Genomic DNA, 21,190 nt, shown 5'->3' on the forward strand with positions numbered 1-21,190 from the left:
GCAAATTTCATCCGATCCGGTTGAAATTTGGTACATGGTGTAAGTATATGGTCTCAAAGAACTATACAAAAATTGATCCACATCGGTCAATAATTATATATAGTCCCCATATAAACCGAACATCAGATTTGACCTCCGGAGCCTCTTGGAAGACCAAAATTCATCTGATTCAGCTGAAATTTGGAACGTGGTGTTAATATATGGCCTCAAACAACCATGCAAAAATTGGTCCATATCGGTCCATAATTATATATAGTTCCCATATAAACCGTCCCCAGATTTGACGTCCGGAACCTCTTGGAGGAGCAAAAGTCATCCGATACGGTTGAAATTTGGTACATTTTGTCAATATATGGCCTCTAATAGCCATGTAAAAATTGGTCCATATCGGTCTTTAGTTATATATATCGATGACTTATTACACAAAAATTGGTCCATATCGCCAAAAATAATCTACCAAAACTTTATTTCCATAGAAAATTTTGTCAAATTTTATTACTGTAGAAAGTTTTGTCAAAATTTCATTTCCATAGAAAGTTTTGTCAAAAGTTTATTTCTATACAAATGTTTGTCAAAATTTTATTTCCATAGAAAATTTTGTCAAAATTTTATTTCTATAGAAAATTTTGTAATCTACCAAAACTTTATTTCCATAGAAAATTTTGTCAAATTTTATTACTATAGAAAGTTTTGTTAAAATTTCATTTCTATAGAAAGTTTTGTCAAAAGTTTATTCTATAGAAATGTTTGTCAAAATTTTATTTCTATAAAAAATTTTGTAAAAAAAATTATTTCTGTAGAAAATTTTGTCAACATTTTATTTCTATACTAAGTTTTGTCAAAATTTCATTTCTATACAAAATTTTGTCAACATTTTATTTCAATAGAAATTTTTGTCAAAATTGTATTGCTATAGAAAATTTTGTCAACATTTTACTTCCATAGAAAATTTTGTCAACATTTTATTTCTATAGAAAATTTTGTCAAGTTTTTATTTCTATAGAAAATTTTGTCAAATTTTTATTTCTATAGAAAATTTTGTCAAAATTTTATTTCTATAGAAAATTTTGTCAAGTTTTCATTTCTATAGAAAATTTTGTCAAAATTTTATTTCTATAGAAAATTTCGTCAAACTAGATTATATACGTATTTAATCGGCCTTTTTTTTTAATATATACCCCGTATGGGCTAACTTACAATTTAGAAGACAGTGTTAAAAAGTTTTACGATACCTTGCCATCGGCAAGTGTTATCGCAACCCAAGTAATTCGATTGTGGATGACAGCCTTTAGTAGAAGTTCCTACGCAATCCATGGTGGAGGGTACATAAGATTCGGCCTGGCCGAACTTACGGCCGTATATACTTGTTTTTACTAACATTGTGTTCCACCCTAGTCCATTAGCCGACTTAAATTTTGAGTCTTTAGATTTTGTAGAAGTCTATCAAATTCTGTCCAGATCGAGTGATATTTAAATGTATGTATTTGGGACAAACCTTTATATATAGCACCCAACACATTTGACGGATGTGATAAGGTATCGAAAATTTAGATCTACAAAGTGGTGCAGGGTATAATATAGTCGGCCCCGCCCGACTTTAGACTTTCCTTACTTGTTTTCTTTAAAAAAGTCTATTTCTTTGAAAAAGTCTATTTATAAAATTTTTCAATAAAAAGTTCACACAAACTACGTTTTCTATAAGAAAAACAACTATAGACTTTTTTCTCTAAGAACAAATTCAACAATGAACGTTTTCAGTTTACCACACTAAGCAAAATTTTTGGTTTAATTTTCTTTGCAAAAGAACATTTTATATAAAAAAGTTCACCCAAACTACTTTTTCTATAAAAAAAATATCCATTGTTCATCACTTTATTCAAAATTTATTTAATGTTTCTTTTTTGTTGCAAAAGGCCCAAAAACATTTTCTCCAACTACTATTCCTAGCAAAAGCTCAATTATAACCTTCTTCTATACAAAAAAAAAAAAAAAATCACGATTTTTGTATGCAAAAAGTTAACGTAAAAATATTTTCAATACAATTTTAGGTAAGGAGAGGTGAACATTTTTTTTAATTGAATAGTAAACGTTTTCCATTGAAAAGATCACTAATTGACTTTTTTCATTAAAAATTTACTTATGATGATTTTCTATTAAAATTCAATTATGAAAATTGTTTACAAAAAAATTCACTAATTAATTTTTTTTTTTATTTTTAAAAGTAAAAATCACTAATGTGGCTTTAGTGAATTTTACTCTTAAAAATTTTATTTCTAATTCGAAATAAAAATTTTATATAAAAACTTCGGTACTGAGAATATTATGACTAAAATATCCTACAAAAATTTAAACGTTCACAAATGAATTTTTTATATAAAATGTATACCAAGGATTTCTTCTGTAAAATTCCCCTTAATTCACTGCCGAAAAGCACTAAAATTTGTGAGACTAAATGGCACATAAGGACACGAAATGCACAACATTTTTGTTATGTCCTCCAAACTTATTCTCATTTCATATTGGTGTTAACGATGTGTTCTAACAAAGCCTACTTTTGGAATAGTGAAAGCCAAGTTTAGTGGTTGACTTTGGAGGGGGCACAGGAACATATTTATTGTATCAACATATTTGCTGCTTGGCTTCTATCCCCACGCCATTCTCTATATAAAGGTAAACATTGCGAAGAATTTTTTTTTTTTGGAAGCAATTTTCATCTAACGTTCATAAATAAAGATAAAGGAAAAGTTTTTGCCGTTGTTTTTCATTCAGGTAATTAAAAGAAAGTTTATACGTTGAGAGAGAGAGAGTGCTATAGTAAACGAAGGTGATTTCCGTGATGGCACATATTTTACTGTTCCAGAGATAAGATTTATGGTTTAGACAAAACCACTAATAAAATTTACATATTTTCCTGCTTTGACGCATATGTGAGGGAGTGCTGCTCGTGGGCGTTTAATAAACCAAATAATAGAGTAAAAGTTTTTTGGTAAGTTAAAATTTATAACATCTACCGTAGCTAATGGCAATATAGTAAAATAAACTGAAAGAAAAAAGAAACGCTGAAATTTTTAGAATAAATATGTTAAGTAAAAAAAACGTTTCTAAAAGACAGACGTACACACACAAACTGTCGCTACAAAAATTTAAAAAATAACTTTTCTATAGAAATATCGAATTTTTTTAATCCTTTATAAGAATTTTGTACAATTCGGATGAATTTTGCTTCTCCGAAAGGGGGGTCAAATCTGGGGATCGGTTTATATGAGGGCTACATATAACTATGGACTGATATGAACCAATTCCTGCATGGTTATTGGATACCATATACTAACATCACGTACCAAATTTCAACCCAATCGAATGAAGTTTGCTCTTCCAAGGGGCTCCGGAGGTCAAATCTGGGGATCGGTTTATATGGGGGCTATATATAATTATGGACCGATTTCGACCAATTTTTGCATGGTCATTAGAGACCATATACCAACACCATGTACCAAATTTTAACCGGATCGGATGAAATTTGCTTCTTTTAGAGACTCTGCAAGCCAAATTGGGGGATCGGTTTATATGGGGGCTATATATAATTATGGACCGATGTAGACCAATTTTTGCATAGTTGTTAGAGACCATATACCAACACCATGTACCAAATTTTAACCGGATCAGATGAAATTTGCTTCTCTTAGAGGCTCCGCAAGCCAAATCTGGGGATGGGTTTATATGGGTCCTACATATAATTATGGACCGATATGGACCAATTTTTGCACAGTTATTAGAGACCATATACCAACACCATGTACCAAATTTTAACCGCATCGGATGAAATTTGCTTCTCTTAGAGGCTCCGCAAGCCAAATCAGGGGATGGGTTTATATGGGGCCTACATATAATTATGGACCGATATGGACCAATTTTTGCGTGATTGTTAGAGACCATATACCAACACCATGTACCAAATTTCAGCCGAATCGTATGAAATATGCTTCTCTGAGAGGCTCCCCAAGCCAAATCTGGGGATGGGTTTATATGGGTCCTACATATAATTATAGACCGATATCGGGGGATCGGTTTATATGGGGGCTATATATAATTATGGACCGATGTGGACCAATTTTTGCACAGTTATTAGAGACCATATACCAACACCATGTACCAAATTTTAACCGGATCGGATGAAATTTACTTCTCTTAGAGGCTCCGCAAGCCAAATCAGGGGATGGGTTTATATGGGTCCTACATATAATTATGGACCGATATGGACCAATTTTTGCGTGATTGTTAGAGACCATATACCAACACCATGTACCAAATTTCAGCCGAATCGTATGAAATTTGCTTCTCTTAGAGGCTCCGCAAGCCAAATCTGGGGATGGGTTTATATGGGTCCTACATATAATTATGGACCGATATGGACCAATTTTTGCGTGATTGTTAGAGACCATATACCAACACCATGTACCAAATTTCAGCCGAATCGGATGAAATTTTCTTCTCTTAGAGGCTCCGCAAGCCAAATCTGAGGGTCCGTTTATATGGGGGCTATACGTAAAAGTGGACCGATATGGCCCATTTGCAATACCATCCGACCTATATCAATAACAACTACTTGTGCCAAGTTTCAAGGCGATAGCTTGTTTCGTTCGGAAGTTAGCGTGATTTCAACAGACGGTCGGACGGACATGCTCAGATCGACTCAGAATTTCACCACGACCCAGAATATATATACTTTATGGGGTCTTAGAGCAATATTTCGATGTGTTACAAACGGAATGACAAAGTTAATGTACCCCCATCCTATGGTGGAGGGTATAAAAAATGTTAATAATGACCTATTCGTATAGAAACTTTATGAATTTTTCTTTAAAAATTCTCCAAAAAAAAGACGTTTCTAAAAGACAGACGTACACACACAAACTGTCGCTACAAAAATTTAATGAATAACTTTTCTACAGAATTATCGATTTTTTTTAATCCTTTATAAGAATTTTGTACAAAATATTACAAAATGAAATTTGTCTATAAAAATTTTACTAATAAAACTATTCATAGAAATTTATCTAAGGACTTATATCTATAAAATGTTCAATAATGACATTTTTCTTAAAAAAAAAAAATTCAATTCACTTTTCAATAAAACAGGACATTCATTAAAATTTTCAACGATTTTTTAATATGAAAACTTTCACTTGTGAAATTTGAAAAGTTTCACCAATTACCTTCCATAAGAAGTTCATCTATGCATTTTTCCATAAAAAGCTCTCGTAGGGACTTTTTATAAAACTTATGGACTCTTTCCATAAAAAGATCACTTATAAGCTTTTTCTATAAAAATGTCACTTATGAGGTTTTTTCATAAAGAGTTCACTTATGAGCGTTATAAACTTTTTCAATAAAAAGTTCATGTATGAACTATTTGTAAAAAAATGCACTTATGATTTTTTTCTCAGAAGAGTTCGATTATGATTTTTTTCTAAAAAAAAAGTTCAATTATGAATTTTTCACTTATACGAATGTTCTATAAAAAATTCACTTTTGAGATTTTTCCATAAATGTTTACTTATGAACCTTTTTTTTTAAAAGTTCATTTATGATTTTGTTCTAAAAAAATTTACTTATGATTTTTTTCTATAAAAAGTTCACTTATGAACTTTTTCTATAAAATGTTCAGTTATGAAATTTTTTCTATAAAAAGTTCACTTATGACCTTTTTCTATAAAAAATTCACTTATGATATTTTTCCTCTAAAAGGGTCACTTATAAAATTTTTCTATAAAAACTTCACTTATGAACTTGTTCTATAAAAGGTTCACTTGCGAGATTTTCCATAAAAAAAAAATCACTTATGAGAGTATTTAAAAAGAAGTTTACTTTTTATATTTTTCCATCAAAAGTTTGCTTTTGAACGTTTTCTACAAAAAGTTCACTTATGAACTACTTGTGAACTTCACTTATGATGTTTTTCTAAATAAGTTCACTGATGACCTTCTTCTATAAAAAGTTCACTCATGATATTTTTCCTCTAAAAGGGTCACTTATAAAATTTTTCCATAAAAACTTCACTTATGAACTTGTTCTATAAAAGGTTCACTTGCGAGATTTTCCATAAAAAAAATCACTTATGAGAGTATTTCAAAAGAAGTTTACTTTTTATATTTTTCCATCAAAAGTTTGCTTTTGAACGTTTTCTACAAAAAGTTCACTTATGAATCTACAAAAGGTTCACTTATGAACTACTTATGAACTTCACTTATGATTTTTTTTCTAAATAAGTTCACTTATAAAGATGTTGTATAAAAAGTTCACTTATGAACTTTTTTTTATAAAAAGTTCACTTATGAATTTTTTTTATAAAATGTTCACTTATGATTTTTTTTTTATAAAAATTTGATTTATTAACTTTTTCCATGGAAAGTTCATTTATGAACTTTTTTCTATAAAAAGTTCACTTATGACATTTTCCTATAAAAAGTTCGCTTATAAAACTTTTCTATAAAAAGTCCATTCATGAACTTTTTCTATTAAAGTTCAATTATGACATTTTTTCATAAAAAGAGCAATTTTGAGATTTTCCATAAAAAGTTCTCTTATGAGATGTTGGCACAAAAAGTTCACTTATGTACTGTTTGTATAAAAAGATCATTTGTGAGCTTTTTCAATAAAAAAAATCACTTATGAGATTTTTCCATAAAAAGTACATTTATGAACTTTTCCTATAAAATGTTCAATTATACAATTTTTCAATGGAAAGTTCACTAATGATTTTTTTTTTTATAAAAAAAATCATATATGATTTTTTTCCTATCAAATAGGACAGATTTGAAGTTTTCTTATAAAAGAGAGCACTCTTAAATGGATTCAAGAAAGAAATTCGCCCATAAACTTTTCTATAAAAAAAAATCAGTAATGGCCTTTCTAGGAAAAAGATCACCAATGCTTTTTTTTATAAAAACGATTGTTATAAACTTCGTCATAAACTCTGCATGTGAAAAAGTTCAATTACGAACTTTTGCTATGAAACAGTTCAGTTATGGAACTTTTCTATAAAAAATTTTCACGACTGAACTTTATCTATAAGAAAATCAATAATTCAAATTTCAGTAATGACCTTCTGTATGATGACCTTTCGACTTTTTTTTTACACAATAAGATAATTTGTGGTCTTTTTTATGAAAAAAATTTACTTATTAACGTTTTCTAAAAAAAAAAATCCCATAAAAACGATTTTTATTTTTTTTTTTAGAAATATTCGTCAAACAAAATTTACTTATGAACTTTTTGTATAAAAAAAATTTTCAAGTTTATTTTTTTCTATTTTTTTTTATATAAAAACAAGTATATACACCACTAAGTTCGGCCGGGCCGAATCTTAAATACCCACCACCATTAACCAAATATTAGGGTTTCCTTCCTCAGGAGGGCTTGAGGACTTGAGGACACTTCCCGAAGATAAATTTAAAGATTTCACCTATGAGGACTATATCAGATTCTGGATTTATAATGTTAGAGGAATCATTAACATATCTTGTAAGTGTGCAAGAAAATTATAAAATAACGTCTTGATTTGAAATCTTAAATCTGTAGAAGTAAAATCTGGAAATTTTACATTGAGTTTCAAGCAATTTTCATGATCAGTGCGCCTTCTACACCCTCAAGAAGTGAAGTCGGTCTATATGGAGGCATTACCAAATGGACCGATAAAAACTTAATCCGATACACGTTTTTGTGAGCCTAAAATACCAGAATATTTACAATTTCAGGAAAATCAGATAAAAACTACGGTTTCTAGAAGTCCAAGGAGTTAAATCGGGAGATCGTTCTTATGGGGGCTATACTAAAATATAGACCGATACTCACCGTTTTCGGCACACCTCTTTATGACCCGAAAATACCTCTAGATTTCCAATTTCAGGCAAATAGAATAAAAACTTCGGATTCTAGAAGCCCAAGAAGTAAAATCGGGAAATCGGTCTATATGGGGGCTATACCATTTTCTGCACACCTCTTTACGGTTCTAAAATACCTCTAGATTTCCAATTTCAGGCAAATTGGATAAAAACTACGGTTTCTATAAGCCCAAGACCCCAAATCGAGAGGTCGTTTTATATGGGGACCATACCAAAACATGGACCGATACTCACAATTTTTGGCACACGTATATGTGGTCCTACAATACCTCTAGATTTCCAATTTCAGGTAAATTGAATAAAAACTGCGGTTTATATAAGCCCAAGAAGTAAAATCGGGAGATCGGTCTATATGGGGACCATACCAAAACATGGACCGATACTCACAATTTTTGGCACACGTATATGTGGCCCTACAATACCTCTAGATTTCCAATTTCAGGTAAATTGAATAAAAACTGCGGTTTCTATAAGCCCAAGAAGTAAAATCGGGAGATCGGTCTATATGGGGGCTATACCAAAACATGTACCGATACTCACCATTTTTGGCACACCTCTTTATGGTTATAAAATACCTCTAGATTTCCAATTTCAGACAAATTGGATAACAACTACGGTTTCTATAAGCCCAAGACCCCAAATCGGGAGGTCGTTTTATATGGGTACCATACCAAAACATGGACCGATACTCACAATTTTTGGCACACGTATTTGTGGCCCTACAATACCTCTAGATTTCCAATTTCAGGTAAATTGAATAAAAACTGCGGTTTCTATAAGCCCAAGAAGTAAAATCGGGAGATCGGTCTATATGGGGGCTATACCAAAACATGGACCGATACTCACAATTTTTGGCACACGTATTTGTGGTCCTACAATACCTCTAGATTTCCAATTTCAGGTAAATTGAATAAAAACTGTGGTTACTATAAGCCCAAAAAGTAAAATCGTGGGATCGGTCTATATGGGGGCTATACCAAAACATGAACCGATACTCACCATGTTTGGCACACCTCTTTATGGTCATAAAATACCTCTAGATTTCAAATTTTAGGCAAATTGGATAAAAACTACGATTTCTATAAGCCCAAGACCCCAAATCGGGAGGTCGGTTTATATGGGGACTATATCAAAACCTGGACCGATATAGCCCATCTTCGAACTTGACCTGCCTGCAGACAAAAGACGAGTTTGTGCAAAATTTCCGCACGATTGCTTCATTATTGAAGACTGTAGCGTGATTACAACAGACAGACAGACAGACAGACAGACAGACAGACAGACAGACGGACAGACGGACATCGTTATATCGTCTTAGAATTTCTCCCTGATCAAGAATATATATACTTTATATAGTCGGAAATCGATATTTCGATGTGTTACAAACGGAATGACAAACTTATTATACCCCCGTCACCATTCTATGGTGGTGGGTATAAAAAAATGTTGGCTATGAACTTTTTCCATAAAAAGACCACTAATAAACAAAAGAACGGTTTCAGTTACAATTTTTTTATTATTTTTTTTTTATTAAAAAATTGCATTGATGAACTCATTTTATAAAAAGGTTTACTTATATGGCTATTTCTATTTAAATTTCACTAATGAACTTTTTCTATAAAAAATTCAAATTCTATACAAATTTTACTAACGAAATTTCCTTTGAAAGATTTTATTAATGAACTGAAAAAGTTCATTTATAATTAAGAATATTTATGTTTTATGAAAACTCTTTGACGTTCTTAGAAGTTTCCAAATGTTCACTTTCTGAAATTTTCCTTTAAGAAATTCAAAATTCAAATTAAATTTCTTTGGTCATATTTACATAAACGTAAGTCTACCACGTTTATTTACACACACACATCCCCTAATCTCGTGTAGGCTTTAAGATAAATTCGCACTTTCACATTTAGAGTGGACCGTACATCATTCATTGTTTGTCGCCGATGTGTCTATAGGCATAATGAGGATGGCACAAACACACAAATGAGTGTACATATATCTCTGTGTGTGATTATGTATTGTAAGTGAGAGAGAGAGACAGTGCAAAAGTAGGCTACAAATGAACACTGGTGTGAGTATTCAATTTTAAATTTACTATGTGTGCTCATATATCCATCAAAGTAAATATGTGTGGGTCCTATACACACACATATAAATGCACATATGTACATTCATGGCATTGTGAACAAACGCCTTTAGTGCAAACACCCTGACATGCATCCATACCAAAACGCTTTATTAAATGTGTGTGGACGTGTGTTTGCATGACCGTGCGGTAAGTAAATTAGTGTCTAGGTAAATTATGTAAGCTCGTAAACCTATTTCCATGTCACTTGGTTCCTAACATTTACAAAGATAATAAACAATAGGAAGCTCAAATATTATTATGTGAATGTCCATGGGGGGTGGCATAAAGTTTTTGGCCAACTGTTGAGGACTATGGGTAGTTTAAATGAGTAAATTTTAGTAAAACTTGGAGGTTTTCAAAATATTTTTTCCAAATCGAACATTGTTTTTTTCTTCGACTTTTTTTTTTAATTCAAGGGACAGGATATAATCTCATGGGAAAGATTAGAACTCTTCCTAAAATATAAAACTAGCTAATTATGAAGTCTTCAAATGACTTTGATTATTATGTCATTATAAAGCCACTACAAGACTTTTTTCCACCTAGCTCCAAAATATGAAGTGTTTTTGTTTTTAATTATATGGATACATTATCATGATTTATAATTTCAGTAGCATTATTAAAATTAAATTAAAATATTCTTATGGATTCGCCCATATGTAAAATATTGGGTGTAAATTTGTTATATGCATACACCTATTCGCGTTTGAGCCTTAATTGTCAAGTTTGTGGTTGCCTTTGTGTCATTTCAACTTTGGTGGTATATTCAACAATAGCTAAATACGTAAGTATGTGTACATGGACCACCATAAGCATGTATAGGGCATTCCCATTTTTTCTTTTATATAGAATAACATATTGAAAATGTGCTACATTTAACATTTGTCCATGTTTTGATATATGAATGTCGACATATTTAACTATTAGTGATATAGCAGCCCTATTTAAACAAGAAATTTGGCTGAAATAGTTTTAATAGAAATAAGATGTTGACAAAATTTTCTATAGAAATAAAATTTTCGCAAAATTTTCTATAGAAATAAAATTTTCGCAAAATTTTCTATAGAAATAAAATTTTGACTAAATTTTCTATAGAAATAAAATTTTGCCAACGCTAAACGCTAAACGACGCGTAATCACAGTCGCCACAATTGGTAGAATTCTCCTATCCAACTAAGAGGAATTTCACAAATTTTTAATAGCAATAAGATGTTGACAAAATTTTCTATAGAAATACAGTTTTGACAAAACTTTCTGTAAAAATAAAATTTTGACAAAAAATTATATACAAATAATATTTTGACAAAATTTTCTATACAAATAAAAATTATGAAAAAAGTTTCTATGGAAATAAAATTTTGACAAAATTTCCTATAGATATAAAATTTTGAAAAAATTTCCTATAGATATAAAATTTTGACCAAATTTTGACAAAGTTTTCTACAGAAATAAAATTTTGCCTGAATTTCTATTGAAATGACATTTTGTTCAAATTTTTTATAAAAATAAATTTTTGACAAAATTTACTATACAAATAAAAATTATGACAACATTATCTATAGAATTAAAATTTTGACAAAATTATCTATAGAAATAAAAATTTTGACAAAATTTATAAATAAAATTTTGCCTAATTTTTTTTTTATAGAAATAACATTTTGTTTGAATTTTCTATAGAAATAAAATCTTGACTAAATTTTTTATAGAAATAACAGTTTGTTAACATTTTCCATAGAAATAAAATTTTGGCAACATTTTCTATAGAAATAAAATTTTGCCAAAAATTTCTTTAGAAATAGAATCTTGACAAAATGACAAATTAACAAAATTTTAAGTTCGCTAAACGACGAGTAATCACAGTTGCCACAATTAGTAGAATTCTCCTCTCCAACTAGAGGAATTTCACAAATATTTAATAGCAATAACATGTTGACAAAATTTTCTATAGAAATACAGTTTTGACAAAATTTTCTATAGAAATAAAATTTTAACAAACTTTTCTATAGAAATACAGTTTTGACAAGATTTTCTATAGAAATAAAATTTTAACAAAATTTTCTACAGAAATAAAATTTTGACAAATTTTCTACAGAAATAAAATTTTGCCTGATTTTTTATAGAAATAACATTTTGTTCAAATTTTCTATAGAAATAAAATTTTGACAAAATTTACTATACAAATAAAAATTATGACAAAATTTCCTATAGAAATAAAATTTTAACAAAATTTTCTATAGAAATAAAAGTTTGACAATATTTTCTATAGAAATAAAATTTTGACAAAATTTTCTATAGAAATAAAATTTTGAAAAAATTGTCTATACAAATAAAAATTATGACAAAATTTTCTATAGAATTAAAATTTTGACAAAATTTATAAATAAAATTTTGCCTAAATTTTCTATAGAATTAACATTTTGTTAAAATTTTCTATAGAAATAAAATTTTAACAAAATTGTCTATAGAAATAAAATTGTGACAAAATTTTCTATACAAATAAAATTTTGACAAATTTTAATTAGAACTAAAATTTTGAAAAAATTTTCTATAGAACTAATTTTAATAAAATTTTCTATAGATATAAAGTTTTGACAAAACTTTCTATAGAAATAAAATTTTGACAAAATTTTCTATAGAAAAAAAATTTTGACAAAATTTTCTATAGAAATAACATTTTGTCAAAACTTTCTATAGAAATAACATTTTGTCAAAATTATCTTTAGAAATAAAAATTTTGCCTAAATTTTCTATAAGCATAACATTTTGTTGAAATTGGCTATAAAAACAAAAATTTGATTTCTATACAAATAAAAATTATGACAAAATTTTCTATAGATATTAAATTTTGACAACATTTTGTATAGAAATAAAATTTTGACAAAATTTTCTATACAAATAAAAATTTTACAAAATTTTCTATAGAAATAACATTTTGTTAAAATTTTCTATTTTCTATACTTCATAGTATCAACTGAACTGAACTGAAAGCGAAATATCATCGAAACCGGTTCAGATTTAGATATAGCGGTTTTATACAGGCATCGTCCGATTTTCAGAAATTTTGTCATACACCGAAAAAGACAAAATAATTTACGTGATAATAAAGATTATGTAATTTTAATTTTAGGTTAATTTTAGAGATAAAATTATGACAAAATTTTCTATAGAAATAAAATTTTGAAAAAATTTTCTATACGAATAATAATTAATGCAAAATTTTCTATAGAAATAACATGTTGTTGAAATTTTCTATAGAAATAAAATTTTGAAAAAATTTTCTATACAAATAAAAATTATGACAAATTTTCTATACAAAAAAAAAAATATGACAAAATTTTCTAAAGGAAAAAAATTTTGACAAAATTTTCTATAGAACTAAAATTGTGACAAAATTTATAAATTAATATACAAATAATAATTATGACAAAATTTTCTATAGAAATAACATTTTGTTAAAATATTCTATAGAAATAAAATTGTAACAAAATTTTCTATAGAAATAAAATTTTAACAACATTTTCTATAGAAATAAAATTTTGACAAAATTTTAATTGGAACTAAAATTTTGATACAATTAATTTTGATACAAATAAAATTTTGACAAAAGTTTCTATAGAAATAAAATTTTGACAAAATTTTCTATAGAAATAACAATATTTCTTAAATTTTCTATGGAAATAAAATTTTGCTTAAGTTTTTATATAGAAATAACATTTTGTTAAAATTTTCTATAGAAATAAAATTTTGACAAAATTTTCTGTAGAAAAAAAAATTTCGACAAAATTTTCTATAGAAATAAAACTTTTGACAAAATTTTCAACATAAATAAAATTTTGACAACATTTTCTATAGAAATAAAATTTTGACAAAATTTTCTATTTTCTATACTTCATAGTATCAACTGAACTGAACTGAAAGCGAAATATCATCGAAACCGGTTCAGATTTAGATATAGCGGTTTTATACAGGCATCGTCCGATTTTCAGAAATTTTGTCATACACCGAAAAAGACAAAATAATTTACGTGATAATAAAGATTATGTAATTTTAATTTTAGGTTACGAAATTTGCACAACATTAAGGATAAATTTGGGAGCCACCGTGGTGCAATGGTTAGCATGCCCGCCTTGCATACACAAGGTCGTGGGTTCGATTCCTGCTACGACCGAACACCAAAAAGTTTTCAAGCGGTGGATTATCCCACCTCAGTAATGCTGGTGACATTTCTGAGGGTTACAAAGCTTCTCTAAGTGGTTTCACTGCAATGTGTAACGCCGTTCGGACTCGGCTATAAAAAGGAGGTCCCTTGTCATTGAGCTTAACATGGAATCGGGCAGCACTCAGTGATGAGAGAGAAGTTCACCACTGTGGTATCACAATGGACTGAATAGTCTAAGTGAGCCTGATACATCGGGCTGCAACGTATCACAGAAATGAATCCACTCTTCTCATGGAATGCCCCATACATATGTATGCACGAAATCATAAGTTTTATTAACACCTTTGTTTTGGTTACGTTGCGTTCACGTAAGTGTTTGGTATCACACATTAAAAGAAAGGGATGAGTAAGTACTTTTACTATGTATGTATGTATATCTAAGCTGAAACACACATATAAGCACACTTGTGTGCTTATTTAACATACTTCCATGTAAGTGTTTGTGTGTGTATGCATAAGCTTGTGGTTTCGTATATATTAAGTGTAGAAAATTTCCCTATGTATTTATATATGCGTTGCAAGACCATTAGAGATTTAATTAAGTTAACTTCATTGCTTCGAATTAATTTACGTTTTCATGTTTATTAAAACTAACGTTGACCCAAAGATGATGTTGGTTGTTATAGTAAAATATTTTAAAGTTTAAAATGGATATGAAATTCTTCATTCCCCTGGTAAAATATTGTAGCAAAACAAATTAATTTTGTTATAAACTATGAAACTCCCAATGAAATTTTCTTTTATTTTCAGATATGTCTAAAAGTGGATATATATTTCAGTGACTTCGCAAATACATTCAAAAAATGACTTCCGTCCTATGGCAAGGCAAACACATATAAAATGCATTGCGTATGAGTAAACTTTGTAAACAAACGCAAAAATGCCTTTCTGCTTATATTTTTTATTTTGCTGGTGGTTCCAGATTTGCTCGAAATTTTATTTTGAACCCATAAAGGTATACATTAGCATGAGTGTTTTTTTATATTGCCCCCTTATAAAACTAAAAATATTCAATTACATCTATAAACTTACACTATAAAACTATACTGAAATTATATACCTCTACAAATTTATTAAAAATGTTTCTTACAGATCTCAAATTTCGAAAATTTATCTTTGGAAATTTCCTGAGCCCAACTGTTTTAATGGTTTATTAAAATTTTTATAACCTTCGCCACTTTGTGGAACAGGACATATGTTGTAAAGCCCAACATAAGACAAAATAAACACATGGTGTCTTTCGCAATATTGCTGAAGACCTGCCCCTAAGCATTTTGCTATCTATAGAAATAACATTTTGACAACATTTTCTATAGAAATAACATTTTGACAATATTTTCTATAGAAATAATAATAAATAATTTAACAAAATTTGAAAAACATTTTACCAAAAATCTACCAAATTAAAAAAATCTTACTTTGAAATTGTGCATCAAATTTTTGTGGTTACTATAAAAATGTTTTGTTTTATTCGAAAGAAATATTTTAAATTTAATTTATTTAAAATTTTGTTAATATTATATTTCTATAGAAAATGTTGTAAAATTTAATTTTATAGAAACCTTTATGAAAATTTTGCAAAATCTTATCAAAATTTTATTTATATAAAAAAATTTGTCTAAATTTTATTTTTATACAAAGTAGTATTAAAGTTTTATTTCTATAGAAAATTTCTTCAAATAGTTTTTCTAAGAAAATTTTGTCAAAATTTTATTTCTATTGACAATTTACTCAAAAATTTATTTCTATAGAAAATCTTTTCAAATATTTTTTCAATAGAAAGTTTTGTCAAAATCCTATTTCTATTGACAATTTAGTTAAAATTTTATTTCTATAGAAAATTTTGTTAAAATTTTATTTCTGTAGCAAATTTTATCAAAATTTTATTCCTATAGAAAATTTTGTTAAAATTTTATTCTTATAAACAATTTTTTTCAAATTTTGTCAAAATTTTATTTCTATTGACAATTTAGTCAAAATTTTATTTCTATAGAAAATTTTGTTAAAATTTTTTTTCTGTAGCAAATTTTATCACAATTTTATTCCTATAGAAAATTTTGTTAAAATTTTATTCTTATAGAAAATTTTGTCAAAATATAATTTCTATGTATAAAATTTATTAAAAATTTTTTCAAAATTTTATTTCTATAGAAAATTTTGTCAAAATATTTTTTTTTGTGTAATTTTATTCCTGTAGCAAATTTTGTCACAATTTTATTCCTATAGACAATTTAGTCAAAATTTTGTTCTTATAGAAAATTTTGTCTAAATTTTATTTCTATAGAAAATTTTGTCAAAATATTTTTTTTTTGTGATTTTATTCCTGTAGCAAAATTTGTCACAATTTTATTCCTATAGACAATTTAGTCAAAATTTTGTTCTTATAGAAAATTTTGTCTAAATTTTATTTCTATAGAAAATTTTGTCAAAATTTTGTTCTTATAGAAAATTTTGTCTAAATTTTATTTCTATAGAAAATTTTGTCAAAATTTTATTTCTATGGAAAATTTTCTCAAAATTTTATTTCTATAGAAAACTTTGTCAAAATTTTATTTCTATAGAAAATTTTGTCAAAATTTTATTTCTACAGACAATTTAGTCAAAATTTTATTTCTATAGAAAATTTTGTTAAAATTTTATTCCTGTAGCAAATATGTTACAATTTTATTCCTATAGACAATTTCGTCAAAATTTTATTCCTATAGAAAATTTTGTAAAAATTTTATTTATATAGAAAATTGTGTCAAAATTTTATTTCTATAGAAAATTTTGTAAAAATTTTATTTCTTTAGAAAATTTAGTCAAAATTGTATTCCTATAGAAAATTTAGTCAAAAATTTTTTTCTTTAGAAAATTAAGTCAAAATTTTATTTCTATAGAAAATGTTGTCACAATTTTATTCCTAAAAAAAATTTGTTAAAATTTTATTCCCATAGAACATGTTGTCAAAATTTTATTTCTATACAAAAGGTTTGCCAATATTTTATTTCTTTACAAAAATTTTGTCGAAATCTTCATGCTATACAAAAATTTTGTCACAATCTTACTTCTATACAAACATTTTTTAAAATTTTACTTAAATACAAAAATTTTGTCAATTTTTTTGTAATACAAAAATTTTGTTAAAATTTTATTTCTATAGATAATTTTGTCATAATTGTATTTTTTTAAATTGATTTCAGTTTAAAACCATTCGTTGACTACACAACAAAGGTAGCTTAACCAGCAACGAGAAATATTTATTTTTATAGAATATTTTGTCAAAATTTTAGTTCTACAGCAAATTTTGTCAAAATGTTATTTTTATAGTAAATTTTACCAAATATTGTTTCTGTAGAAAATTTTGTCAAAATTTTATTTCCATAGCAAATTGTACCAAAATTTTATTTCTATGGAATTTTTTTTTTTCAAAAGTTTACTTCAATCGAAAATTTTGTCGAAATTTTATTTCTATAGAAAATTTTATCGAAATTTTATTTCTATAGAAAATGTTGTAAAAATTTTATTTCTATAGAAAATTTTATTTCTATAGAAAATTTTAGCAAAATTTTATTTTTATGGAAAATTTTTCCGAAATTGTACTTCAATCCAAAATTTGGTCAAAATTTTATTTCCATAGAAAAGTTTATTACTGTATACAATTTTTTCAAAACGTTATTTCTATGGAAAATTTTGTCAATAGAAATAGAATTTTTTTTTTTCAAAACTTTATTTCTATGGAAAATTTGGTCTACATTTTATTTTTATAGACAATTTTGTCAAAATTTTATTTCTATATAATATTTTGTCAAAATTGCATTTCTGTAAAAAATTTTGTCAAAATTTCATTTCTAGAAATTTTTTTGTCAAAATTTTGTAAAAATGTTATTCTTAGAGATTTGGTCAAAATTTTATTCCTATAGAAAATTTTGTTAATATTTCATTTCTAGAAAAAATGTCAACATTTTATTTATATAGAAAATTTGTTCAAAATGTTATTTTTATAGGAAATTTTTGCTACGATTTTATTTCTAAGGAAAATTTTGTCAAAAGTTTATTTGAATAGACAATTTTGTCAAAAGTGTATTTTTATTGAAAATTGTGCCAAAATTTTATTTGTATAGAATTTTGTGCCAAAATTGTAGTTCCATAGAAAGTTTGGTCAAAATTTTATTTCTATAGAAAATTTGAGCAACATTTTATTTCTATAGGAAATTTTTTTCAAAATTTTATTTCAATCGAAAATTTTGTCAACATTTTATTTCTTAAGAAAATTTTAACAAATTTTATTTTTGTAGAAAATTTGGTCAAAATTTAATTTTTGTAGAAAATTATTCAAAATTGTATTTTTACAGAAAAATTTGTCAAAATTTTATTTCTCTAAGATTGTGTCAAAATTTTATTTCTTTAAGAAATTTTCTCAAAATGTAATTCTCTTAGAAATTTTTTCAAAATTTTATTTCTCCAAGCAATTGAAGTTGAAAAACTACCAAAACATCAAGAATTCTATCAATCTACCATACAGTAAGCAATCTAGCATGTTTGATAGAATTCTACCAACTGTGGCAACCATGATGGTGGTATCGAAAATGTAAATCAAAAAAGTGGAGCAGTGTGTAATATAGTCGGCTCCGCCAAACTTTAGGCACCTTCATGTTTGTAATAATTTTAAGGCGTTAAATGTGAAAAATTTAGTCTTACATTTACTACCGAACCCATATATGTCGTTTTTTAACCTTTTATTATCGTTATCAAAAATCTTTGTATACGTTATCCATGGTGGTTGGTATTTAAAATTGATCCTGATCGAACTTTCGGCCTCTTTTGGTCATATGAGAGAAACTATGTCTTTGGGAACTCAAAATGGAATTTCTTTAGTCACAAAATTGAGATACATTTGATATCTTGATGGGAGGTAGACTTTAGGTTTGTCCATATCTTCTAACCAAAAAAAAAACAACCTAAATTAATTTGCTTAAAATTGTCAAAGAGGAGCTTCTTAGTTTTAATTTCCAAATATTTCACCATTTAATTTTTCACTCAAATAGAGATTTTGTAAACTGTCCTTTTTAACCAATTAACCAAATAATAAAAGAATAGCTTCCTACGAACATCAAAATCGATCGAAAACATCATAGCCTGTAAAACTGGTCATTCAGTTGGAAATGTGCAAATTGGTTCATACGATTTGTACCTCTTTAACATTGCGCATTTGTCTAAAACGAGCATACGAGTTGATTTTTTTCTTCCTTACTTCCTGTATACGATTCGGTTCAACAATTTGCACAGCAATAATAAAAAAAAGTTTTGTTAATTCGACGGCAGCAAAATCAAAAACATCGTTTTCTTCTTCTCTGTGATTTCGTGACTATACAACAGCATCAGCATGAAACCCTAACGTTACAACTGAGCTGAATATCGAACATCAACCTTACGAAAAAATAAAAAAGAACGGGAGCAACAACTTTTTTATTGAACTCATTGCTCCTGGGTTTTGTTCATTTCGCATATGGAGTTCAGACAAACGAGCGTTCTCCTATTAATTTTCCAATCAATTAAATTTTGCCGGATTGACTTCATTGACTCCTTCGACTGAGTGAATAACTGACTGAGTGACTGTCAGCTATTCAGTTTGCTTGGCTACGCATATTGATTGCGTTTGCACTGAATTTTGCACCAGTCAAAAACTAAGGGGGAAAGGAAAAAGCAATTAAGGTGGTAGAAAGCAAAGCTTGAAATATAAGATATGAAGTCACCATGGTAATTTACATTGTGTATGTGAGCATAAAAAGAGATTTTTATGGTAATCAAAACAAATTGGTAGGTCTTTTCAGTAAAGAAAGGACCACGAAGTTTGTGAAACCTCCATTAAGATGCCCCTTTAACCACCCTATTGAATTTGCAATATTTGGCATATGACAGAGGTGTTAAAACATGGATATCTTTGTGCTAAATTTTATAAAGATTCAGCAGGGAAATCGATTGACCCGGAAATTCGGGTACAAAATTAGGCCCTGGCGTATACAAGACCTGGAACAATTTAGTCGGACTAGTTTTTACAAAGAACCAATTAATAACATTTCATCAAAATTTTCTAAAGAAATAAAATTTTGATAAAATTTTCTATAGAAATAAAATTTTTACAAATTTTCTATAGAAATACAATTTTTGCAAAATTTTGATAAAATTTTCTATAACAATAAAATTTCGAAAAAAATTTCTATAGCAATAAAATTTTGACAAAATTTTCTATAGAAATGAAATATATAAAAATAAAATTTTGACACTATTTACTATAAAAATAAAATTTTGACAAAATTTTTTATAGGAATAAAATTTTGACACAAATTTTCTATACAAATAAAATTTTGACAAAATTTTCTTTAGAAATAAAATTTTAACAAAATTTTCTCTACGAACAAAAATATGACAACATTTTCTATAGAAATAAAATTTTGACAGAATTTTCTGTATAAATACAATTTTGACAAAATTTTCTAAAGAAATAAAATTGTGACAAAATTTTCCATAGAAATAAAATGATAATAAAATTTTCTATAGAAACAAAATTTTGACAAAATTTTCTTTAGAAATAAAATTTGGACAAAATTTTCTATAGAAATAAAATTTTGACAAAATTTTCTTTAGAAATAAAATCTGGACAAAATTTTCTATAGAAATAAAATTTGGACAAAATTTTCTTAAGAAATAAAATTTTAACAAAATTTTCTCTAGGAATAAAGTTATAACAAAATTTTCTATAGAAATAAAATTATGACAAAATTTTCTATAGAAATAAAATTTTTACAAAATTTTCTATAGAAAAAAAATGTTGACAAAATTTTCTAACAAATAAAATTTTGACAAAATTTTCTATAGAAATAAAATTTTGACAAAATTTTCTTTAGAATTAAAATTTGGACAAAATTTTCTTTAGAAATAAAATGTCGACAATAT

The sequence above is a fragment of the Haematobia irritans genome, chromosome 5 (assembly GCF_050003625.1).
Source record: "Haematobia irritans isolate KBUSLIRL chromosome 5, ASM5000362v1, whole genome shotgun sequence".
NCBI lineage: Eukaryota > Metazoa > Arthropoda > Insecta > Diptera > Muscidae > Haematobia > Haematobia irritans.